Raw genomic sequence first — 26,178 nt, forward strand, 5'->3', positions numbered from 1 at the left:
GGTTCTGTTACCACGATGTCTTTTGGGCGTCTTATACTGACTGGGGGAATTCAGATACATTATTTCATGTGTTTGAGCCCACTGGGGAATTTATAGCATGGGAATAATGAAACAAGCTTGTCACTTGGTTGTAATTTTCTTATCCTCCCCCCTTCCCTGCCTCCTGCCCATAGCTGGAGCAGGGATTTGTTTGGATCAGGAAGGGGTGGTCACGAGCCTGAAGAGCTCTAGGGAGAAGGCTGGGTCAGCTTTTCTGTGGCCTTTATGGAGGCAAGAACATGTCTAAGAGGGCTTTTTTTTCCCAGGGACCCATCCTTCTTTTAGAGACTGAGGCTATTTTTAGCCCAAGTTTTAGTGATTCTGCAGGACAGCTGTTTCAGGGAAATATGTAGGCCAGTCTGTGAGTTTTTGGAGTCATCATTTTAAGGTTAGGGAGTGGGACGGGGGAAGAGAACTAGAATAACTGGAGTTTCGGAGGCATCCACAGAGCTCTACACCTACCGTGCAGAAAGCTGCAGCCCAAATGCACTTTGCGGCTACTCTGGAGTATCTGGATGCGCTGAGCAGATGGACCTGTTTTGGTGACAGTTCAAGTAGAGTTTATCCATGTCTGTCCTCTTCCAGCTTCACTCGCCGCTACCAAACCATGGCAGAAAATGCTGAAAATTTCTCTGTTAGGGAGGCTGCGGGAGAAGGTTCTCGCACACAGGGAAGAGGGGACAGTAATGAGCACAGCCTTCCTGGAGGGCATTCGGACAATATTACATTAAAAATGGACTCAGTTTGGGATCTAGCATTTCCACTTCTTGCCACTTATTATTATTATTATTATTATTATTATTATTATTATGGTAAAAGAAGGAGAATATAAAATTATTATCTTAACCTTGTTAAATGTATAGTATGTTCATATTGTTGTCAAACCATCTCCAGAGCTGTTTTCATCTTCCCTAGCTGGACTTCACATTTCTTCCTGCCTCCAGCCCCCGGCAGTTACAGTCTATTCTACCTCTTGTGAATTTGGTCACTCTAGGAACCTCATATAAGTGGAATCATACAGTATTTTTGTGAAATCTCTAGAGGGCATGTGTGCTCACCAGAAAGAGAGAGAAGTTGAGAGGGAAAGGGAGAAACGCACCCCCTCTCCATGGGGCATTGTCATGCCGTAATCCCTTCTCATTTCTCCAACCTGTGAAGATTTTGGATACACACGTATTTTTTTTTGTTTTTCAAGCTGCTGGGGTGAGATTTGAACTTCATCTGGCCATGTGGGATCAGACTCTCTTAAACACTAGACTATGGGACGATCCCAGTATTTGTCCTTTTGTAACTGGCGTAATTCATTTAACGTAATTTAATGTAATATTGTCAACTTTCACCTATGTTGTAGCATGTGTCAGATTTCCTTCCTTTTTAAGGCTGAAAAACATCCCATTGTATGTATATAACCAGCATTCCTACTTTCAGGGTTTTATAGTAGAGAAATACTTCTCTCCCCAAGTAAGTGTTCACTTCCTGTGTATCTGGGAGACGGCCACATTGGGGACACTTTTTGAAAAGATCTTAATTTGTTGGCATGGAAATATGGTTCAAATCAATTGTTCACCGAGAACTCAAGCCTTGGAAAAGGCTTTATGTTCAATTCACTTTGTTCTTTTTTATTTTACCCAATTGCCAGAGGGTGTGCCTCAGAAAGAGATAGACAAAGGGAGAGAGAGAAAGCTCCTCTTCCCCATGGGCTTCCCCCAAACCCTCTCTCCTCCATTTCCTCTCTTGGTGGAATTTTGAGCACACACATGCGTCAGGCACGTCCTTCAAGGTGCTGGGGCCAGAATTTGAACCATGGGTCAACCATGTGGGATCTGGCTTCCTTAACCACTAGGCTACAGAGCTGGTCCTCAATCCTCCTTTGTAAAAGGGGATAGAACAGGTTTCAAATGGTTAGTGGTGACCTCGAGTATTCTGTAGGAGTTGGATTCTATTTGAGAGCACATTTCATTGAAAGTAAAAATAATATGTGCAGGCTGCCTGGGGGGGTGGGGTGGGGGGGTATCCAAGTGGAATGGAAAGGAACACATGCATTTTTAGAAATAAAAACAGAGATGTAAGGGAAAATATTTGTTGCCCAAAGAGGTGGTCTGAAAAGAATCCACTCTGGTATTCTCCAAGAAGCATTTAGGTTTTTACAAAGGTAATATGTGTTCCATGGCCATGAATCCCAGTAGGAAGGGATGTTCTTCCAGACTCCCTTTGAGGTCCAGCACAGACCTGGCTTGACCCTGTGTTTCTCATCTAACTGACCCATATCCACCCACGTGCATCTCCAGCCTCTCATAAGTAAGAGGAAAACTGTCCATCATTTAAACCTTGAACTTTGGTACCCCATATTTTTATATTCTGCTCTTAGTAATATTGGCTCTAAAGCCTCTGTCTTCATCTTTGAGAGCATCCTTGTCCTTGAGTCTTAGGAGTGTTCATATCCTCCTGCCACCTACCCTGGCTTCTTGCAGTGGTACCCGCTCTCGCTTCTGGAGCTGAGTCCTCCAGTGCTAGCTTGTACAGGTCCTGCCCACAGGGAATGCTCAAGCACTGCCATGGAGAGCTGCTGTCATTACAGCCATTGTAATGGAGGCTCTCAGAGCTTGAGCTCGCCCTGTCCCTCAGGATCCCCATTCTAACAATAGCTCATAGGTTTGTTTGAATTGTACAGAATTAGAAAGGGTGAGGGGCTGGCAGGTGGCATGGTGGCTAAGGGTGGTGGACTCCCACATGGCCAACCGTGATTCGAGTCCCAGACCTGGCAGCTTGCTTTCTTACTTTCTCTCTCTCCCTCTCACTAACTCTCTGGTCAAATTAAGATAATAAATAAATCAGTAAATAAAATAAAGTTCAATAAAATAATTCTCCAGAAGAGAATTAGAAAGGGTGGGACTTTTCTCGAGGGGAAGAACACGTTTCTTCCATGGACTCCACCAGTTCCTTCCTCCCTTCCCTTCTCCCTCAGGCACAGGTGTCATTATACTAGCCAGTCTTCGTGCTGAATTTGCGGGGAGATGGGTGTGCCTGTCTTTTCATTGTCATTGCAGAACACCCCTCACCCCCAGCAGCTACGATGACCTGATGACCTTCGCAAAGCTGACCCGCTCGCACCGTCCATTCTCCTGGGTCAGAGGACGAGCCTTGCATCACTGAGTCTTTCTTTGGCCTTGGAGAAGGAGCCTGAGATGGCACACAGCTCGGCTCCATCCGAGGCAGGAAACATCCCTCATGTAGAATGTTTCTGAGGTCTCAGAGTGGGAAACAGAACTCCAGGTCAGGTTGGTGAGATTTTCAACTTTGCTCAGAGCTTCTGGGACACAGCCAGGTGGAAACACCTTATCCTATCCAGCTGGCACTGTGAGGTGTTGGGACAGCGGGGTAAGAGACCGAAGATGCAGCCTGTCACCCCAGGATTCCCCGGGCTGGGACTAAATTAGAGTCCGCAGAAGCAACTGCAGGAGGGCTGACCTTGATCATCTCCTCCCCTGGCTCATCTGAATTTATCTTCTAAGCCCCATTGGGAGATCTGGGCTTGGCACTTCTTTGGAAGAGCTCTAACCTTCCTCCTCTCACGAGATTTCAAGTCAAAATGTTTAAGCAAGCAGAAATCCTGTTAGCTCAAAAGTAGACCAAAGATGCTGGGCTGTCAGACTCCCTGTGCTAGAAGAGGCAGAGTGTGGCCTGCACCCCGAGGGCACAGCTTTTCAGTAGGCAGGGCACTTGTCGGGAGGAGAGCATGCCATCTCTGCACGCATGTGCATGTGTGTGCATGTGCATACGTGGGTTATCTGGTGGGGGACTGGGGCAAGGAGGATGAGGGTGCACACGGCCGAATTTCTCATCCTGTCTGTTCCTTCTTTCCATTTACTTGAAAGTAAAAAAGTGTGAAGGCTGCCCAGGGGGTCCAGGTGGAATTAAAGTCACTGTAGATTTAGTCCAAGCGAACCGCAATCTGGAAATATATCTGAGAAAGAGGCTTCTTTCTCTGGGACAATCACCGTTTTGTTTACCCTTCTTACAGGAGGTCTTTTAAAAAACTAAAGTGAGAGCCTACACTCTGAAAAGATCTAAACATCCTTTGATCCTACTTGCCCTGATGGGTGTGGGTGTGTCGGGGTGGGGTCTTGCAGGAAGAGGCAGGAGTTCTGCTCAATGGTGAGGGACTTTCTACTGGCATTAGGAGGAGAGGACTGGAGGCCTTCTTCCCTAAGGCTGCCACCCATTGGCAACACTTGGTTGTATTGGTCCACCCTGGCTGTACCACAGACTGGGTGGCGAACAGAAATTTCTTATAATTCTGAAAGCCATTGCCCAGTGCTGGTGTGTGCCTGGAAGTCCTTTTCCCAGCCAGATGCACTTGTTGAAGTCCTTTCCTCCTTTAATACTCTTCTCCCAGATCACCACCTCCAGGAAGACTTCCCTAATGATCATGTGGAAATTAACCTCTTTCTCCGAGGTATGTTAGCAGGTTTGGATTCTCATAAGGCTTTTCTCCTGGGCTTGCAAATGCCTGCTTTCTCTGCGTCTTCAGCTGGTCTTGCCTCCGCCTGCATTCCAGTTGTCTCTTCTCAGAACACTTGCAAGAAGTTCGAAGGCCCACTCCGATGACTTCATTTTAACTTAATCACCTCTCTACAGGCCGCTTCCCAATGCAGTCACATTCCGAGGTGCCGGGAGTTAGGACTTGAACATTTGCATTTTGAGGGAAGGGGACACAGTTCAGCTCATGATACCAGGCGAAGGCAACAGCTTCTCTGAGCTGCATTTGAGGAAGAACGGTGCTCTGATTTGAATGCATAACCCACAGATTTTATGTGATGAAATTTGGTTGTGACAGGATTAAGAGGGTGGAAACCATGAGATTTAGAGGTGGGGACTTTGGGAGGTCATGAGGTCATCAGGATGGGGTTCTCTGGCCAAACGCTGGCGGGTTTCTAAGGAGAGGATATGAGACCAGAGCAGACACACAAATGGACACCTGCTTGGTCCGTCTGGCTATGGGATTCCCTCTGCTGTGTGAGCCACCAGCAAAAAGACCCTCACCAGGTGGAACCCATTGACCTTTAACTTCCAAAACTGTGAGCTAAATAGATCTCTGTTCTCTCTTATAAATTGCTGATACTTGGGTATTTTGTTATTAGCAACAGAGAATGGACTAAGATGAGTGAGTTTGGTTGAATCCATTAGTCCCAATTATCCATCACAGAAGAGTATTCGAGGAAGAGATATCCAGGAACATGCAAAACAGTGACTGTCCCTTGGCTAAGCACCCAGGCATGGAAGCTGGGAAGTACAGTACACGTTCAAGGGCAGTTAGGGAGGGGGAAGGCTGCAACATCAGTTCTTTGAGGGCAAAGGAGTTAGAGTGGGATATGAGACCGAGGGAGATATCGAGTGGCAGACTATGCATCGGAGGTGCCCTGATAGCACCAGGCAATGGAGCCATGCAGTCAAGGAGAGCATAAAGAAGCTTTAGGCCGCTGTGTCTAAAACACAAAGGAGTGTGTCCCATACTTTCCAGCTTCCATGCCATTGCCCAGTGCTGGTGTCTGTCTGAACGTCCCTTTCCCAGCCAGATGCACTTGTTGAAGTCCTTTTCCTCCTTTAATACTCTTCTCTCAGATCACCACCTCCAGGAAGCCTTCCCTAATGGTCATGTGGAAATTAACCTCTTTCTCCGAGGTGGGGTTCAATGCTGGGCTCTGCTGATGTGTGCTGTCCATGCCTCCATTGCAGGACTATAGAGCAGAAAGCAGAACAGGGCTCTGGTGTACTTGCCTGCCTGTCTGGCCTGCACCATCCAACCTCAGTATCCTTACTGACCTGTGGAATTTACATGCCAATGAGTGAGAATGAGATAAAATGGACGATTCAGTTCCTATATTTTACCAGCCACAATTTAAGTACTGTGTAGCAGTACGTGGCTCATGGTATTGTATTGGACAGCATGGATTTAGAACGTTCCCTTTGGGCTGGCCTCATGGCCTGGTGGCTCACATGGCTGACCTTACTGTTCAAATGCCAGCCCTGGCAGCTAGAAAAACATGCCAGGCACATGTGCATGTGTGCCCCATGTCCTGACAAGATGGAGAAATGGAGGAAAAAGGACTGTGCATGACCATGCCCCATTGGGGGATGCTTTCTCTCTCTCCCTCTCTCTGTCTCTGTCTCTCTTTGGTTAGTGCACACAATCTCAGCACCTCCCCCCCCCCAAGAAGAGAGAGAGAGAGAGAGAGAGAGAGAGAGAGAGAGAGAGAGAGAGAGAGAAAGGTAATCCCCTTGCCCCAGACAGTCCTTTGGACTGTGCTGTTCTCTGTAGATAGCTCCTAGTTGCCTACCCTGGCATGAAGCATGGAACTGGCCCATAATAGGTCCTCAACACATGTCTGTTGAATGGAATTGGACATATGTTTTAGGAAGAACAAGAGAACCAGAGGACTATTAACTAAAAATCTTTAGAACCTTTGGCTCTGCAGATTTCCAAAGTGAACTTACAGTTGGCCCTGAGAAGCAGGGGAGAGAGGGTGGGCCAACCAGAAACACACGCTTACTGCTATGGGGCCTAGTGTACTGTTCAGCTTTGGGGGGGGGGAGCTGGTGGGGTGTGCGTGTGTGCAGAAAATTGCTATTCCAGACACATTTTCCTGTCTAGATGAGACACATTTTTGGCTCGCAGCTTACCACAGAATCAGGGCCAAGAATGTGCGCTCGAGTGGGCACGTCTGAAACTGTCCTGATGTTAGAGCACTGCCTCCTTTGTTCCCTGTCCCACCATGCTCCTCTGCTCCACCCAGCCATTCGGGGCTCACGGAGGGGCCAGGCCACCCTGAGTTGAGCTCTTAAGAGGGGGTGTGAGGAGAGTAAAGAAAATAGGAAAGGCCGACGGGAAGAAAGAACGAGACTCCTGGCATTTTCTGAGCCAGAATCTGGGAATCTTGGGTTTCGTGTCAGTCTTAGCATCACACAGAGGCACCTCCCTTGTAGCGGGAGTGAGCTGGTTTCTCTGGGAAACCCAGACTGCAGGTCCCCCGCGGTGAGTGGGATGCTCTGAGCTCTTGTCAGACTCAAGTGAAGAAGTAGATCATCTCCCCTCTCAAACTCTATCACCTTCCCTGTAAATGCTCCCAGGAATTCATACGTACAGGATGATGTTGACACCTGGAAGACAATCTATTCTCGGTTAGAGAATAGGCACTTAGTTCCTTTTTTTTTGAGGTACCCAAACACAGCAGCCATGGCCTCTATGGGAAACTCCCCCTAACTGGTATTCGGTAACTAATAGCTCATGGATATCCCTGTACTTAATCTTCTTGATAACCCTGACAAGTAGGTAGTCCCCACTTTGGAGATGTGGAAACAGGTCTAAGAGGTTCAGCAACTGCTCCTGCCTTTCCCTCAGCTCCTCCCTCGTACTATATAAACAAGAGGGATTAATTTGCTGTCCCTACCATGTTGATATAGTGCTCGGGTTTGCCCCTCTGACCAGCCAAGACTGAGCCCAGGACTCCCCATCTGGGACCTGATGCAGTGTCAGGGACCACTGACTCCGACAAATCTAGTGAAGCATTTAACCTGTCCCTCCACACCTGGCATCATCAGTCCTAGGCAGCACCCAGCAGAGATGACTCTGCAGAAAGATGACAGCTGTCAGGGGGCCATGAGGGCTCCTTGCTGCCTCAGCGTCTTTCAGCTCAGCCTCCACTGCAGGCAGAGTCAAGGGCTTGCTTCTTCTCTAAGGTTCTTTGCAGCCAAGTGTTATCATCCCCTACTCATTTCACTTCAGAGATCCCTCATTTCCCTGTTTCCCCATCCCAGGTGGCAGATGGTATATTCCCCAAACTGGCTTAGTGATATTTTTAGGCCTACATGCTCTACCAACTCTCTGGCACACTTCATCAAGAAATTGTCTCTCTCTCCTCTTGAACCTGGGTGAGACTTTATTTCTACTTCAAGGGATAGAAGACAGCCAAAGGAAAACAGTTTCCACCTGGCTCTCTCTTGAAGCTCCTAGCCACCATGTTATAAGGAAGCCTAAGTAGCCATAGGGAGGGGTCATATGTAGATGTTCTGGCCAACAGCCAGCTGAGTCCTCAGCCAATGGTCAGGGTCAACCACCAGACGTGTGTGAGCAAACCTGCAGATGAGAGCACCCCTTGGCCCTCACACCACCCTGCGTGATGTTTAATGGAGTAAAGCAGGCTGTTCTCATTGAACCCTACCCAACTGCAATCTAAAAGCAAGAGCTGTTTTCAGCAACTATGTCTTGTGATGGCTTGTTATGCAGCCATAGTACCTGGACCATCCTTAAAGGGCTTTTCATTTCAAGTTACTACTCATTGATCCATCCTTTTTCCCATTTTGGTCCAAGGACTCCTGCCTACAGCTGCTACTTAGTATGTACCCAGTAAGATAAATTCTCTAAGACCACAGGGACTAGGACTTGTGTACTATGACAACAAAAATGCTGTCTTGATCCAGTTTTGAGGCTCCAGCTAGAGGCCGGCCAATGCCCCTTCCTGTGCAATCATTTAAGTCCATATCTTCAACCACCTGCCCTATCGGACTCTCACACTCAGGCCTGCTATACATTTGCCCTCATTACTCCAGGGCCTAGTCACTTATATCCCACTTATGCAAAGCAGCCAAACTAGGCTGCTACCTGCCTCACCCATTCTTTCCTACAGAAGTCACAGTTGAGGCTCTTGTCATAGTCTCCTCGCCGCTGCCCTCACCCCATCCCCTGTCTCTCTACCTCATGACTGACCCTGGTGCTTCCCCTTGGTGTCTCCGTGTGGTGTGCTGAATTCTCCCCAGGGACCTGTGAGTAATAAAGCCTCTTATTTCTGTCTCTTGATCTGCTTCTGGTCTCACCATCCCTCACCCAAGGGAGTATGGTAAAACACCTTGACACCATTCCTATTGGTCAGTGGTTATGTAACAAGCTGCCTTAACAATCATTGAAAACAATAACCATTCATTATTAGAGTTCAAGGGTCATGAGGCTAGGCTTGGTTGATCTTGACTGGCTCGCTCATGCATCTTTGGGTCCTCTGGAGATTCTGTCCTGGCCTGAGCTTGGCTAAGCAATCTTCGTTGGGACAGATCTGCTCCACATGTCCCCCATCCTCCTCCTGGGACCAGTGGCCAGCCTGTGCATGTCTTTGTCATGGAGATAGCAGAAGAAACAGGGTCTCTTAAAGCTTAGTTAGCTGACCACTCTGGGGCTGGCAGGTGGTGTGATGGTTAAAGGCACTGGATTCCCACATGGTCGGCCACAGTTCATGTCCCAGACCTGGGACTTCTTCCTTGCCTTCTCACTTTCCCTTTCTCTCTCTCAGTCTTTCTCTGGTCAAATTAAAAATAATAATAATAACACATGGAATTAAATAAATAAAACTTAAAATATAAAAACCTGACACTCTATCACTTTTAACTCATTGTATTGGCCAAAGCTAGTCCCATGGATGTCAAGAGTGGAGAATTACGTACCACCCACAGTAAGAGACCACTCAGAGTTATCTAAGATAGAAAAAAAGGATGCAGAGGAGAGTCACACGCTCTACAGTCTTTCCCAACAGCTGTTTTATCTGTAGAGTTTGTTGTGCTCTGGTTTTGATTGGTCCACCTCTTTGATAACCACTGCTTATCATTTTTTATCATTAAGCTAAAAACATTTGTTTTAGATAATGTATTTGAAAATGAATTAATTTGAGTGTTTTTTTTTTTTTTTTTGAGAGGTTTTTTTTGTCGGCCCGCTGTGCACTTGACAGAGAGACAGAAAGCGAGAAATCACCCCCCCAGGGGGTATGGCCATGCCGCAATCCCTTCTCTTCCATTCTCCTCTTGGGATCTTAGGCACACACGCACATGCGCCTGGCGTAAGTTTAAGCCGCCGGGTCTGGGACTTGAACTGTGGTTGACTACATGGGAGTCCAGCGACGTAGCCATTATGCCAACTGCTGGTCCCAATTTGAGTTGGTTTTAAAATTTTGGGTTTTTAAATTCATGATAGAATGTATACTCACATACATGAGGGAGAGGAAGAGGAGAGAGAGGGACAGAGAGAGAGGGAGAGGAGAGAGCGAGCGAGCGATCACCTTTACAGAGTCTGCTCATGCTATAGTCCCCTTCCTTCAGTCTCCCAGCATGTTGGAACCCAGGCACTTGCATGTATGCCCATCAGGTTTCAAGCCTACGGAGTCAGGGAGTCAAACTGCAGTTTGGGATTATCTGTTCTTGAGCAATGTGTTATCACTGTGCCATGGGGTCAGCCATTAACCACATTTTTAATTATGCAGATCAAGTAAAGCATTAAAATAATACAGGAAGCGTACCCTATGAAAATTAAGTCTTCTTTCCTTCTCTGAGTGTTGACTTTCTAGTTTTCCACCCAACGCAGCCACTCTTTCACTTAATAACAGATCATACATGTATGAGTACACGACTTTCTGTCTCAGTTTATGTTTGTTTTTAGATTTTTGTTTTTGCTGTAGGGAGCACGCACTCAGCAGAGACAGAGGGGCTATGGGGGGAGGTGAGAAATCACCCCTCAGGGGTATAGCCACACCACAATTCCTTCTCCTCCATTCTCCTCTTGGGATTTTGGGCATGCCTGCATATGCGCCCAGCGTGTTCTTCAAGCCTCCAGGTCCAGGTCTGAAACCACGAAGTCTGTCATGTGGGATCCAGCACCTTAACCACCACACTGCCTGATGGCCTCCTGTCTCAGTTTTACTTACAGCTGTGTGTATATTGCAACAATGTAACAAGTATTATGTTGATGGTGGCCATTTAGGTTGTTTCCAGTCTTCTCCTATCACAAATAATGATACATACATCATCATTGTGCATTGGGAACCAGCGGTTAGCATAATGGCTATGTTGCTGGACTCCCACGTAGTTAACCACGGTTCATGTCCCGGATCTGGTGGCTTAAAACTCATGCCGGGCGCGTGTGCGTGCGTGCCCAAGATCCCGAGAGGAGAATGGAGGAGGAGGGATTGCGGCGTGACCATCCCCCCTGGGGGGTGATTTCTTGCTTTCTGTCTCTATGTCTGTCTGTCTGGCGAGCGCACGCACCCTATAGCAAAAACCTCTCCAAAAATATATATATATAATAATGATACATACATCATCATTGTGCATTCATCATTGTATACATATGAAAGCAAGTCTACTGGATACATTCTTAGAAATGAAAACGGTGGGTCAAAGTGCATATGAATGTGAGAATTTGAAAGGTTTTGTCCAATTGTCATGTATTGGTGGTTGATTTATTCTTCCTTTTACAATGTATGAGCAACGTGTACTCCTATAGCTTCATCAATGTTATTACACTTTTCAGCTTTTGCCAATGGAAGAGTTATATCTAATGATCCTAGCTTTAATATTAATTTCTTGTATTATGAATGAGTTTATGAGACTGGTTTTAGACATTTAAAATCCATTTGTATTTTTTTCCCCATGAACTCTATTCACATTCTCTGACTCTTTTGCTATTGGGTTGCTGGTCTTTTTCTTTATTGTAGAAACTTTCATGGACAGAATGTTTTTGTTTTCCCTAATTCAAACCCCCCAGTGTGATGGTATCAGATACCCCATCAGTGTGATGGTATCAAAGGGGCCTTTGGCAGATAATTAGGTCATGAAGTTGGAGTCCTCACAAGTAGGATTAATGCTCTTATAAAAGGGGCCCTAGGGAACTCTCTCTTCCATGTGAGAGTTCAGTGAGAAGTCTGCCGTCTGCAACCTGAACTTGACCATATGGGCGTTGTGACCTTGGCCTTTGGCCTTCAAAACTGAGAAATAAATTTCTCTTGATAAACCACACAGTTTATGGTATTTTATTATAGCAGCCTGAACAGATTAAAATAGCACATTTTTTCTTCTTTTTCCTACAAGATCTCTCTGCATTGTGATCCTGCTGCTTCAGCCTCTCAAGTAGCTGGAACCACAGGTATGCATCACTGTGCTTGGATCTTTTTTAGACAAGGAATTTCTGTGTTGTCCAGGCTAGCCTTGAGTTTGCAATCCTCCTCCTTGAGCTCCCTGAGTCTTTAGGATTACAGGAACATGCCACCATGTTTGGCCTATAGCTTTTTTTTTTTAAGTCTTTTTCTTTGGGAGGGGGAGAGGTTTTTTGCTATAGGGCACGTGTGCTCACCAGACAGACAGAGACAGACAGAGAGACAGAGAAAGACAGAGGGAGAGAAAGTGAGAAATCACCCCCTCCAGGGGGGATGGCCACGCCGCAAACCCTTCTCTTTCATTCTCCTCTCGGGATCTTGGGCACGCATGCACATGCACCCAGCGTGTTTTAAACCACCAGGTCCAGGACGCGAACCACGGTCAACTACGTGGGAGTCCAGCGACATAGCCATTACGCTAACTGCTGGTCCCTAGCTTTGACCAGGTATTGAACCTGGGTCTCCCACAGGTCTCAAGCTGAAAAACACAGTGTCTTAGCAGCACATACCACTGTGGCTGGGCCCAAGATCGTATTATGTATGTGAAAGAAAATTAACTTCTTTCTTAATATGTATTGCAAATATTTCTTCATAGGTTTTTAGCTTGATTTTGTTTAGTTTTAAAGTTTGCCTTGCAGAATGTTCTTTATTTCTTTCTCAACTCTTTGTTCTCTTTTTCATATTCCCTACTATGTTTTTTTTTTTCCTCTTTCCACATTGGCTTATATTTCTACAGTTGGTTCATTTCTTCTTTCCTGAGTTTTGATTTTTTTTTTTTAATCTTGTGTTGCCTTATAATGTTTCTTCCTTAGATGTTTTATTTTGGCTTTGAGATATTATTTAGAGGGATGGTGGTTTTATTCATTTCTATGTCATGGTCCAATATTTGGTCAAAATTTTTATTTGCTCCATGGAAACAGGCTTCTGGTGTATTTTTAAAATGTCTTTCAGCTTTTTTTTTTTTTTTTTTAAACCTGTCCCATTCCTCATTTTTTTCTTGCTCTTCTAGGCAGTTATTGTTAGGAGGATCAAATGAGGGAGAGTTGTGTTCCCAGGTGGTAAGTACATGGTGAACTCACATCTGATAGAGAAGTGTGTGTGTGTGTGTGTGTGTGTGTGCGTGTGTGCGTGTGTGTGTGTGAATTTATTAAGCTGGTAGAGATTGGCAGCTGCAGAGATTCTCATAATTCAGCCTTCCCCATGTCAAACTTCACCCACAGAGTTCTTCCTGCAGGATTACGTGTCGTTCTGTTTCTTGCCTGGGTATTCTATTTCTCATGCCAAATGGAATCCACGGAATATCCTAGCACCAGCTCACAAACTGATCTTCCTGGTTTAACTACAGATTGTCGATTCTACCCTGGGAGGTACCTAACCAACAATGGGGCTCGATGTTTTGTGAGATTTCTCTGGGGAAAGCTGTAGCAGAAGTTCCTTCTTAATGTTATCCTAGGAGTAAGAAAAAGAGAACATTCTTTATTTTCTCTATTATAACTTAATTACCAAGTCTCTTACCCACCAGGAGAGTAGTAAAAGCTAGCCTCTGTTCTTTCCATTGTTTTTCTCTTGAGATTATGTCAAGATTTGGAGTTTTGTGTATGTTGGACCCTCTAGCAATATTGACTGATTCCAAGTGCTTGCTAGAGAGATTTTTGCTATATGGTGCGTGCGCTCACCAGAGAGACAGAGAGACAGAAAGTGAGAAATCATCCACCCCTCCAGGGGAAATGGCCATGCTGCAATCCCTTCTCTTCCTTTCTCCTCTCGGGATTTTGGGCACTCATGCACACATGCCTGGTGTGAGTTTTACGCTGCTAGTTTCAGGACTCAAACCAGGGTCAACTACATGGGAGTCCAGGAATGTGACCATTATGCGATCTGCTGGTCCTGCAAGCTGCGTTCTTCTGAGGTCTTCTGCTTCTGTATTTTTCTGACTGGAGCATCATCCATCCTTCCTTGTTTCATAGAAATAGGATCCCTGGTGTTTAGCTGGCCACATGGACACCAGGAAAGCCACTGGACACCAGGAAAGATTTTTTATTTTTTTAAGCTAAGGGTAGTTGAAGAGTTAAGTTCTGGCCCAAACTGAATGGGAATAGGAAGTGTGTTGAAGTTCTAGGAAGTGTTTAAGAGAAAAAGAATGACATTCTTCTTTTTGTCTTTCTACCGTCTGGGATGTAGACAGGATAGAGGTGAGGAACCATTTTGGATCATAAAGTGACCTTGGATTGTGGGCCATGTAGAATTCGAGGTACACAGAAACTTGAGACCTACTCTAAGGAGTGTCCTACTAGTTGTGGATCATACACTTCCGAATGTACGTGTAAGAGAGAACTGAACTTGAGCCTAGTTTATTTAACGGTGTGTTTGGGTTATGTATTATTACAGCTGAATTGACTCCAAATTACCATACTGGAATCATGGGCTCCTCTGTGAAGAGTACAATATCCTGTGTCAGGAAACTAAAGAGGCAATTTGATGTCTTCATTTCTCCTGTGCTTATCAAGAATGCAAGCAGGTTATTGTTGCCTTGGAAATCTAGGGTTTCATTTGGACGGGAAAAGCTTTTGTTTTCAAATGCCAGACCAGGGTCTAAGTTCAAATGGCTGTTCCAGCTGCATAGGCAAGGTTAGTAAAGCTGACTGCACAGGGACTGTGATGGACAGGAGAGCATGTGGACCTGCCAGAAGGATAGCCATGCCCATGTGTCAACAAGCTGTTTCCAAATAGTGATCAGTTTTGCCAGAAACCCTAGCTGACAGTGAAATCTCTCAATTATAAAATCTTGGCACTAATTCAAATACATTCATTATCTAATTAAAAACAAAAAGGTGTCGAGAGATAAATCTGGTTCTTTGTCCTAAGAGGGGAAAAAAAGAACGAGCAAAAATGTGGAGAGGGAATCTAATGGGCTTAAATGAAGAAGGATGATAATGGATCTTATAGTGATGGTATGTATTTGTACAGCGTATCCAGGAGGTGGCTGGACTTCCGTTGGCTCAGATGAAAGGCAGACAGTGAATGCTTATGGGCTCAGTTAAATAAGATATTTATAATATATTGCATTTAATAATATTTAATAAATATTGTATATTTATTAAATGGTATATTTATAGGTTATATATTACAGATTGATCAAGAATTCACTATGTGCCAGGCATATGCCAGGTAATAAATATGAATACAGTAGATACAGGAGAAAGTTTCCTGCCCCATGTACTTTATATTATGGTGAAGAAGATTAGTGGCAGCTAAGTATAAAGGTACTGAGTGAAATAATTTGCATGGCACTAGACTATGACAGTATTGACCATGATTTGAGTCCTGAACCCAGGAGCTTGAAACATACCAGGTGCATGTGTGTGTGCATATGTGCCCCAAATTGTGAAAGGAGAATGGAAGAGAAGGGATTGTAGGTGGCCATCCCCCCTGAGGATTGGTTTCTCATTTTCTCTCTCTCTGTTTCTCTCTGTGTCTCTAGTGAGTGCATGCACTCAATAGCAAAAAAACTCTCTCTCAAAAAAAAAAGCATTTAAAGTGGAGCTTAGGCTTCTGATCAAGATGGAGTAATAGGAATTAAATTTACTTTCTCTCTTTAACTGAAAAAATATGGACAAAGTAAATGACACAATGGTATTCAAGACTGAATGTCAAGGGAATGATCCTTGAGAAATGAAAACAAATGAGAGCCCTAAGGTTGACCCAGCTTACTTTCTGGAGAAAGTTCTCAGGCCGTGATACAAGGAGGGAGAACCCAAGGCAGAGCCAAGTTGTTTCCCTGAGTTGAGGTGGAGCTGAGAGTCTGGGGAGACAAGAGGGTTGGAAGTCTTGGGCCAGGGTCAGCAGGTGGCATGGTGGTTAAGACACTGGACACTCCCACATGGCCGACCACGGTGTGAGTCTCAGACCTGGTGGCTAGCTTTCTCACTTTCTTTCCATGGAGAAGTGAGCTGATGGAGGGAAACCTCCAGAGATCTGCAGAGGGTAGCCTTCAAGTACTGAGTACTGTGTGTGAAGATACAGGGGCCTGGAGAAAGAACTACTTAACGGAATTTGAGGGAACAGTGCTATGGCTCATCCAGGTCTAGAAATAGTGCCTTTTATCAAAAATTAGAAAACTAACAGAATACCTCATAATTCACAGAGCATCCTAAAGAGTGCTAAGAAAGGTCTTGTTTAAGTAATGAGAAAAAGTAACTTTAGACCAGATAAATCTTTAGCGTCACCTAACAAAGCTTAAGGTAAGAATGACGGCATATTTCTTGGAAACATCGCAAGCTAAAAGACAGTGTAATAATCTCTCGGATGTATTGGGGGTAAAAGTTATCAACCTAGAATGATTTATCTTTTATTTATTTAATAAGAAAGGGGATTGGAGAGAGGTGGCATGCTGTGGCCCTCAGCCTCCTAGTTAATTAGGATCTCAGTCCCCACAGTGACTGGCCTACCTCAGCTGAGTGGGAAATGAACCAGGGCCTCCCCCGTGGCTTCTGCTACTGCGCAGCAGCCCTCTACCCTTGTACTGCTGCCTCGGATCCTCAAGCTGGAGTTCTCTATGTAGAAAAAGATCTTTCCAAAATGAGAATGAAGATGTTAAAGGCAAACACTATGGAGTTGGTGATAGCACAGCATGTGACTGAAATTCTGAACTTTGTGATGCTTCAGTTTAGCCCAGTTCCATTTCTCATTCCCCATGTCAATAGTACCCACTACAATAACAGCTTACACTTCTGGTACCAGAGGGGCAAAAAAGCGTTCACACGACATTGTGAGTAATTATTTATTCTGACATGCTTAGTGGCTCCCTAGAAGACCAAATCAAAAAGCTTGCTTTGTGGGGACCAGCAGTTAGCGTAAGGGCTATGTTGCTGGACTTCCCACATAGTCGACCATGGTTCACGTCCCGGACCCGGTGGCTTAAAACTCACGCTGGGGCATGTGCGTGCGTGCCCAAGATCCTGAGAGGAGAATGGAGGAGAAGGGATTGCGGTGTGTCCATCCCCCCCGGGGGGTGATTTCTCGCTTTCTGTCTCTCTCTGTCTGTCTGGCGAGTGCACACGCCTTTTAGCAAAAACGGGGGAGGCCCCCCCCCTTTTAAAAAAAACCCTAAAAAAAAAAAAAAAAAAAAAAAAAAGAAAAAAGCTTGCTTTGGGACCAGCCAGTGGCATGGTGATTAAGGTGGCTAGAGCCCACATGACTCACTTTGTGATTCATGTCCTAGACCCAGTGGCTTAAAAAACACACCAGGCACATATGTGTGTATGCCCCAAATCCCAAGAGGATAGTGGAAGAGAAGCGATTTTGGGTTGGCCATCTCCCAGGGGACAATTTCTCACTTTGTCTCTGTGTGTCTCTGGTGAGCACATGTGCCCCATAATCAAACTGTCAGGAGCCTAAGACAAAGAGAGTATCTTGATAGCAGGAAGAGAGTAGCAATTAATCATGTGCAACGAATCCTTGGTAAGATTGAGAACTGATTTCTCATCATAAATTGTGGAGTCCAAGAAGGCAGTAAGATAGTATATTTAAAATGCTAGGGAAAAACTTTGTCAACCAAGACTTTTATAGCTGGCATAATCGTCCTTCAAAAATGAAAGAGAAAACTGAGACATTCCTTGATAAACAAAAACTGAGGCAGCTGGTCACTGGTGGACCTGTCGTACGATGCGCGTTAAAGGTAGTCCTTTGGGCTGAAATGAAAGGACAGTAGTCAGTAACTTGAAGTCATACAAATAACACCCACAAAGCTAACCACGTAGGTCAAACTATGCCAGTAAAGAGACTGAGTTAGTACTCCTCAATGAAACTGTTAGTAAAACTAAGTAACTAGGGGAAGCTAAGCCTAGGTAAGAGTGACCACAAAAATGTTCTTTGAAAAGATAACTTTAAACTGAGCTATGAAAGATGAATACAAACAAGCCATGACGAGAACTAGGAAAAGAATATTGCCGGCAGAGGGAACAGACTATGGTTTCAAGGAGAATACTTAGCAAGCTCCTAGAGAAAAATGGAGGGGAGTCAAGAATCTTGTCAGTTCCGTGGCTCGAACTAGGAAAAGAGTACTCTTAGGCAAAGGGAGACGCGCAAAGAACTTAGTTTGTTCCAGTACATAAAGGAAGTAGTGATTATAGGGAGAATGGCATGAGACAAAGTCAGATAAACAGGCAAAGTCTACACTATGCGCTAATCATTCAGGGTGTGAATTTCAAGAACCATGTGAAGACACTGAAAGGCTTTTTATCAAGAGAAAGATGTGTCTTATAAAAAATTAGAATGGCAGCAAAGTGAAAAACATATGGCAAGAGCATAAGAGAAAAGAAAGTGCTCCTGTGGGAATCTGGGTGAGAGGTGGTGGTGGCCACAGTGAATATTTAAATACGCATTGCAGTAGAACTTACAGGATTTTGCTAATGTAGGGGTGGCTATCTAAAGAAGGACAACTCCTAGATTTTTGACTTGAGCAGTTGGTAGTGCTCTTAGGCCTGTGTTTTTAGGGCTGACTCTATGGTGCAGCAGTAAAGTGCTACCCAAGAGAAGCCTGGTCCCCCAGAGCAATCACAGTGTGAATCCCTGAGTTGGTGAGCCATAAACATGCAGGGCAGGCACAAATTCCTAAGATACAATAGAAGACTAGGAGATGCTCATCTCTTTCTCTCTCTTTCATGCTTACCTTCCACCATATAACTTTTGTTTGAAAGTTAACTCGAAATGGGCCAAAAATTTAAACATTAAGTCTGGAAACCATAAAACTCACTAGAAGAAAATAATAGGGAAATACTTTAGGATACTGGTATAGGCAAAAAAATTTTTTTCTTTTTTTTTTCTCTTTTTTTTTGGAGAAGTTTTTGCTATAGGGCGTGTGCGCTCGTCAGAAAGACAGAGAGATACAGAGAGATAGAAAGTGAGAAATCACCCTCCAGGGAGGATGGCCATGCTGCAATCTCTTCTCCTCCATTCTCCTCTTGAGATCTTGGGCATGCACGCACACGCGCTCGGCATGAGTTTAAGCCACCGGGTCCGGGACTTGAACCGCGGTCAACTACATGGGATTCCAGTGACATAGCCATTATGCCAACTGCTGGTCCCTAGGCAAAAATTTTGAAAGTAAGACTTTAAGAGCATGGGCAGTAATAATAGAAATAGACAAATGGGATTATATCCAACTAAAATGTTTTTGGACAGCAAAGAAAGCAATTACAGAGTAAAGAGACAATCTACAGAATGGGATGAAATATTCATAAATTATACATCTGACAAAGTATTAATAACCAGAGTATGTAAGAAATGTAAACAATCATCCAGCAAAAACCCCTACAAATGGTCCACAAGCACATGAAAAAGTGTTCAGTATCACTATCGTCAGGAAAAAGCAAATCAAACCACAATGAGGTATCACCTCACTGCAGTTAGAATAGGCCATTATAAAAACAAACAGAAGAGCTGACCTGGTTGTGGAGAAAGGGGAACTCTTGTGACCTGTTGGTGGGAATGTAAATATAAATTAGTATCGCCGTTATGGACAACAGTGTGGAGGCTCCTCAAAAAACTAAAAATAGTTATATGATGATCTAGTAATCTCACTACTGGGCATACACCTAAGAGAAGGGAAATCAGCATGCAAAGATTATATGGAATTAACTTAAGTGCCCAACATCAGATAAATGGATAAATAAAATGAGGTATATATGTAGTGGAATATTATGCAGTCATAAAAACAATTAAATCCAGTTATTTGAGGCAATGGGAATGAACCTGTAGGAACAATGTTAAATGAAAGAAAATAAACACTGAAAGACAAAAACTGTGTGTTCTCACTCATTAGTGGGAGCTGAAAGATTCAGTTGCGTAGACGTGAAGAATGTTACGGTGGATACCAGAAGCTGAAAGGGGAAGAGATGTGGATGATGGGGAGAACTTGGTTAAAAGATAGAAGAGTGCAGGTGGATAAGGGGGAATGAGTACTGTGAGCAGTAGAGTAATGGTAGTTGGAAACAACTTAATACATACTTCAATGTAGTTAGAAGAATGGATTTTAAATATGTACAACAGAAAATAAGGATAAATATTTGAGGCTGCAGATGTGTTTATTGCCCTGATTTGATCTTATGTAATCTATACAGCTGTTTCAGTTATGGTTTGGATTAGGGTTACGGTCAGGGGTATGGGGTAGGTTTAGGGTTAGGGGCTAGGGTTAGGGTTACAGATTGGGTTATGGTAGGTTGAGTGTTATGGTTAGATTTAGGGTCAGGGCGAGGGTTAGGGTTGAGGGTTAGGGTTAGTTTTTGGGTTAGGTTGATGGCATTGGTTAGCGTTCCAGTTAGGGTTAGGCGTTAGGGTTCGGTTTCGGCGTTCGGCTTATGGTTAGGGTTAGGCTTACGGCATGGTTATGGATAGGGTTTGATTTAGGTTTAGGATCAGGGTCAGGGCTGAGGATTAGGCTTAGGGTTTGGTGTTGGCGACGCTTTTGGTTACTGTTGCGGTTAGGGCCAGGAGTTAGGGTTAGGTTGAGCTAGGGCTAGGGTTAGGGTTCGGGTTCTTGTGACAGGAGGGTGAGTTAGGCTTAAATTTAGGTTTAAGGCGAGAGGTAGGGGTGAGGGTTAGGGTTAAAGTTAGGGTCTGGGTTAGGCTTCAGTTGGGGTGAAGGGTGACCGTTAGGTTTAGGGGTCAGGGTTTGAGCTGGACGATAGGGTCAGGTTTAGGGATACAGTCTCTCTCTCTCTCGAGAGGAGAGAACACTTACAACAATGTCTGGGATATAACACATACTGGATGACGGTGATGAGGAAGAAGAAAAAACTGGAGAAGAATAAACCTAGACCTAGTCATTGGCAGCCCTGGCCTGGCTGTCACACATGCCTCCCCATTCCCAGCTCACATTGTAAACAAGGGGTGCTAGGCATCGAGGCAGTGAAAGAGAGGTGGCCCCCATGCTATTGGGGGTTACAGTTTAGGAGTATTAATACTATCAGGGACTGTTACATAAGCCTCGTGCAGTGAAATAAAGCTGCTCAACCGTGTCAGGAAGAGACATTGAGAAAGGACCCTGCTGTTTCCTTTATCTCAGTATCTTCTCCCAGGAGCCATCTTTTTTTTTTTTCAGACTGAAGCCTCCTGATCCAATGTATAATTTGTCAGTTTAATCATCAAAGTCCAGGACCAGCAGGTGGCATGGTGGTTAAGGCACTGGACACTTCCACATGACTGACTGTCGTTCAAGTCTGGGACCTGGTGGTTTCCTTTCTCACGTTCTGTTTTTTTCTCTCTCTCTGTCTCTCTCTGGTCAAATTAAAAAAAAAATGAATGAATAAATACAACTAAATAATCATTTTTAAAAAAAATTGAAGTCCATTACCATTATTTTCAACTCCAAGTTGTGGATTCCCACGGTCCCTTGTGGGTCTCTTGTTTTCTGGGGACTCACAACTGGGTTTGCAGGCCTGCTCGGTCTCTCAGTGGCTTAGGTGTGCCTATCCCTCCATTCTCCTTGGAGCTCACCAAAGCCATCCGTAGTGTGAGAAAATGACCCTTGAACATGTTATTGTGTTCCCCCTGACAGGAGGCAGATTCCCAAGCTGATCTACTAGAGATTCTCTATAAAACAATGCAGGCGATTCAGAGAACTGAGCCCTCAAGTATTTGTGTGTGTGTGTGTGTGTGTGTATGTGTGTGTGTAAGTTTCCCATGTTTTAATTTGGAAACAATTGTCATTTTCCCTATCCTCGCCTTCCTCTGGATTCCCCTTTTTCGACCTCCCCCCTTTTGTTCTTATTACTCTTCCTTTAAGGGGACTCTACAAAAGGGCTATGATGATCTCACCCAGACTGCAATGTAAATAAATTCATTCAAGAACTGTTGATTGAACCTGTATTCCAAGCCCTGGCTAAGTGCTAGAGACAGTTTTAGAATGCAAGATCCACGTAGAAAAGCCTTCCAGGTGCCCTCTACTCTCGCCAGTTCTTACTTGTAGTTCTCAAGCATAATGGTAGAAAGTGCTGGGACCAGCAGTTGGTGTAATGGCTATGTTGCTGGACTCCCATGTAGTTAACCACAGTTCGAGTCCTGGACCCAGTGGCTTAAACTCATGCCGGGTGCGTGTGCGTGCGTGCCCAAGATCCTGAGAGGAGAATGGAGAAGGGAGTGCGGTGTGGCTATCCCCACTGGGGAGTGATTTCTCACTTTCTGTCTCTCTGTCTCTCTCTATCTTTCTGTGGTGTGCGACCAAACAGCCACAAAAAAAAAAAAAAAAAAAAAAAAAAAAAAAAAAAAAAGGAAGAAAGAAAGTGTTGATAATGCAACATTATGGGATGGGCTATATTCAGCCTGGGGTATATGCTTGTCCTCCCTGGACTAGTATCTATGTCAACACTTTAGCCCAGAATATCAGGCTCCCCGAGGTATAAAACCTAGGATAGATTGCATTCCAGGGTCCCTCAGCTGTCATGCACATGAGACACCACAGACAAGAGTCTATCTATCTTGGAAAACTTTCCTGAGTCCTAGGGTACTCGCTTACCATGAATCCTAGGCTTTTACCGTCTCTTCCTGTCTTGGAATAATACATTTGCTTCACTTAATTTGTGCGAATGTTCTGTCTCCCTGGGCTGCAGCACGAAATGTAATTGGTGCGAATGGGCTGAAGTAGTAACCAGTGCACAATGAACTTGTTTTGCAGCCCCTAGGGGCAGAGTACTCATCTGTTTTGTTCACTGATGACTCCTAAGGGCTTTGATCAGTGCCTGGCACGTAGAAGATGCTCTACAAATATTTGTTGAATGAAAAGAGGGAAAAGAGCTAGGGGACAGATACTCCATCAGCCAACGATGCCATATAGGAGTAAGAAAACAGTTGTAAGGATTAGGCATTATAAAAGCACGATGGCAAGTTGTTGGGGAGGGTTTTAAGAGGAAGAGAGAACTGAATTGAGTCTAAAAGAATAAATCAGAGTGATGCGTGAGGAGTCTGGGGTAGGGAAGACAATTCTCTCCTGAGGACCTTATAAGCAACTGCACAGGGGAGTGATCACTAGGCGGCAGAGGCTGAGGGAGAGAGAAGGTCAAGGTTGACTCCCAAGTTTTTGATTTGTGCAGCCGAATTGGTGTTGGTGCCATTTTCTGAACTACAGAGCACTGGGAAAAGAGGATGTTGGAGGTCCTTCTCGAACATGGAGATGTCCAAGTTACAACTAGGAAGAGACCTTCTGGGTGATAAGCTGACATCTAGATGAGTATCTAGTTTGAGGGGAAGGGGTGGGCATGAGGAGATGCCCTGAGGAATGTGACCAGAAGGTAGAGCCCTAAAGTAAGCAACAATTTAAGATTGGGCAAGAAAATGAACTTGATGAAGGAAGGAGAACAAGAATGTTCAGGAAGGTGGATATCCATACATGTCAAGAGCATGGGGGGTTTTTAGGAGGCAGGAAGGGTTGCTCAGGTCAACTGTGGAAGAGTAGGAGGCACAGGGACTGGAAAATTCCCACTTGATAAAACAATTAGAAGGTCTCTGAGGCTCTAAACAGAAATAGTTTTAGTAGAACAGGAGAGGAAAAAAACCACTGGGTTGGGGAGTAAATTGTAGATAGAAGAAGATGGCCTTCAACATTGGAGACAACTACTTCTCAGGAGTGGAAGAAAGCTGGGAGCTTCCCTCTTTCTCCCCTGGGTAAGTATTCTTTATTCATAATGGAGCATGCGCACATCCACGAGAGAGAGAGACAGAGAGGGGGAGAGATGGACAGTCAGTACAGGGGCTGCTCACGTGGTGACCCCCTTTCTCCAGTCCTCCAGATCTTGGGCTCTTATCTGTGTACCCATTGTGTTTTGAGCTGCCCAGCTAGGGGATTTGAACCTCAGTAGTCATATGGGAGCTGGCTTCTCTTAAACAGTGCTTAGCACTGCACTACAGAGCCAACCTTAAATTAGTTTTTTGCTACTGACAAAAAATTGTTTGTATTTATGGTATAAACCATAATGCTTTAATGTATATGTCTACATCGAGGTATGGTAAATGAAGCTAATTAACCCACGCCTCACTTCACATACATACTTACTTGTGTGTGTGTGAGGTGAGAATATCTAAAATCTACATTCTTAGCAATGATGTCTAAATGAATTTATCCATATATTCACTGTCCGTCCAGGAGTCAAAGGTCTCATAGTCACACATTAAGGAACAGTGCCACACAGCCAGCAGGTGGTGTGGTGATTAAGGTGCTGGCCTCTCACGTAACAGACCATGGTTTGAGTCTTGGAGCTTGGAGCTGGCAGCTTGAGAATCAGGGCACGTGTATGTGTGTGGCCCAGATCCCAGAAGGAGAATGGAGAAAGGATTATTGCCAAGTGGTTATCCCCCTGGTGGAGAGGGTGACCTCTCACTTTCCCTCTCACTGTCTCTCTTTGTTTCTCTTTGGGGAGCACAAGTGCACTATGGCAAAAATCTAAACAAACAAACAAACAAACTGAAGTAATGGGAAGATCTTGATTCTGGGGCAGTGGTTCCCAAAGTCTTCGTGCTGAACCAGCTGAATCAATAGCGCTGAGAAACTTGTTAGAAATGGAACACTGAAGGGGACCAGCAGTTGGCATAATAGCTATGTCACTGGACTCCCATGTAGTCGACCGTGGTTTGAGTCCCGGACCTGGTGGCTTAAACTCATGCTGGGCGCATGTGCATGCGTGCCCAAGATCCTGAGAGGAGAATGGAGGAGAAGAGATACAGCGTGGCCATCCCCCCAGGGGGTAATTTCTCAGTTTCTGTCTTTCTGTCTCTCTCTGTCTTTCTGGCGAGCGCACGTGCACCGTATAGCAAAGACCTCTCAGAAAAAAAAAAAAAAGAAGAAGAAAAAAAGAAAAAGAAAGAAAAGAAAGAAGGAATGGAGCACTGAAGAACTTGAACAACTTGTTAGAAATTCCTTAGACTCACTTCGAGGAATTCTAAACGATAAACTTTGTGGGTAGGACCTCAGCAATCTGTTTCCACAAGCCCTCCAGGTGCGTCTGAAGCAAACCCAAATTGGAAAAGCACTAGGCCATGGAGGCGTCTTTGAGAACCACCGCTCACGTCTCAGGTAGGGAGTGACAGCTTGGCCACATGACATCATCCTCCCAATGGACAGCTGCAGCTGTACTTTCAGTCATGTCTCCTCTTAGATCCTTCAATAGATTTGGAACATTTCCTCAGCAGTCACTTAGTCATTCTGCAGTTAACTCTGATCTTTGAGCGTTCAGGCTGCCGATATAAATGATATTTTATTTCCCACAAGATTATCTAACCACTTTCTGCTTACGTAAAGCAATGGGATTATCTATTTTGAATGGACCATGTAGAGAAGTGAACATCTCCTCGGAGGACGACTCAATGTAAGCCGCATCCAGATCAAGAAGTAGAGCATGACTTGCACCCTAGACTCCACCCTCATACCTCCCTCTAGTCATGACTGGCAAAGGGTACTTACTACACTGACTTCGAATTTCCTGTATTTGTTTTGCTATTTTTGTTCTTCATATAAGGGAACCATATAGTGTAAAATCTTTTGTATTTGACTTCTTTTGCTCAATATTGTGTTTTTAAAAATTGTATTTATTGGAGCCAGCAGGTGGCGAGGTGGTTAAGGCAATGGACTCCCATATGGCTGACCACGGTTTGAGCTCTGGATCTGGCAGCTTGAAAATCATGCTGGGTGTGTGTGTGTGGGGGGGGGCATGTGTGTGTATGTGTGCTCAAAATCCTCAGAGAAGAATAAAGGAGAAGGGATTGTGACACAGCCATACTCCCTGGGGAGTGATTTCTTACTTTCTCTCTGTCTCTCTGGTAAGCGCACGTGCAAAAACCTTAAAAAAAAAAAGTATATGTTTATGGTATAAAACATGATGTTTGGATTTATCTATACATTGTGGATTGTGGTAAGACTAAATTAAGCTAATCAGCCTATGCATTACCTTCATGCTAATTTGTGTGTGTGTGGTGAGAATACTTAAAAATCCACTCTCGGTCATTTTTTTTTTTTTTGAGAGAGAATTTTTGCTATAGGGTTTGTGTGCTTGCTGGAGAGACAGAGAGACAGCTTATTGGCCCCCCTCTCAGTAATTTTAAAGAACACAGGGTTACCGGGGCTCGAACTGTGGTCGACTACATGGGAGTCCAGTGACATAACCATTACGCTAACTGCTGGTCCCTA

At 44.6% G+C, this 26,178-nt stretch overlaps 1 pseudogene; it reads left to right on the top strand.

The window, feature by feature from the left end:
• The window catches only part of LOC102491609 (aldose reductase-like), a 51,193-nt pseudogene that overhangs the window by 9,567 nt on the left and 15,448 nt on the right, over window positions 1–26,178 (top strand).

Source organism: Tupaia chinensis, unplaced genomic scaffold (genome assembly GCF_000334495.1).
Source record: "Tupaia chinensis unplaced genomic scaffold, TupChi_1.0 Scaffold146131_1, whole genome shotgun sequence".
Lineage (NCBI taxonomy): Eukaryota > Metazoa > Chordata > Mammalia > Scandentia > Tupaiidae > Tupaia > Tupaia belangeri.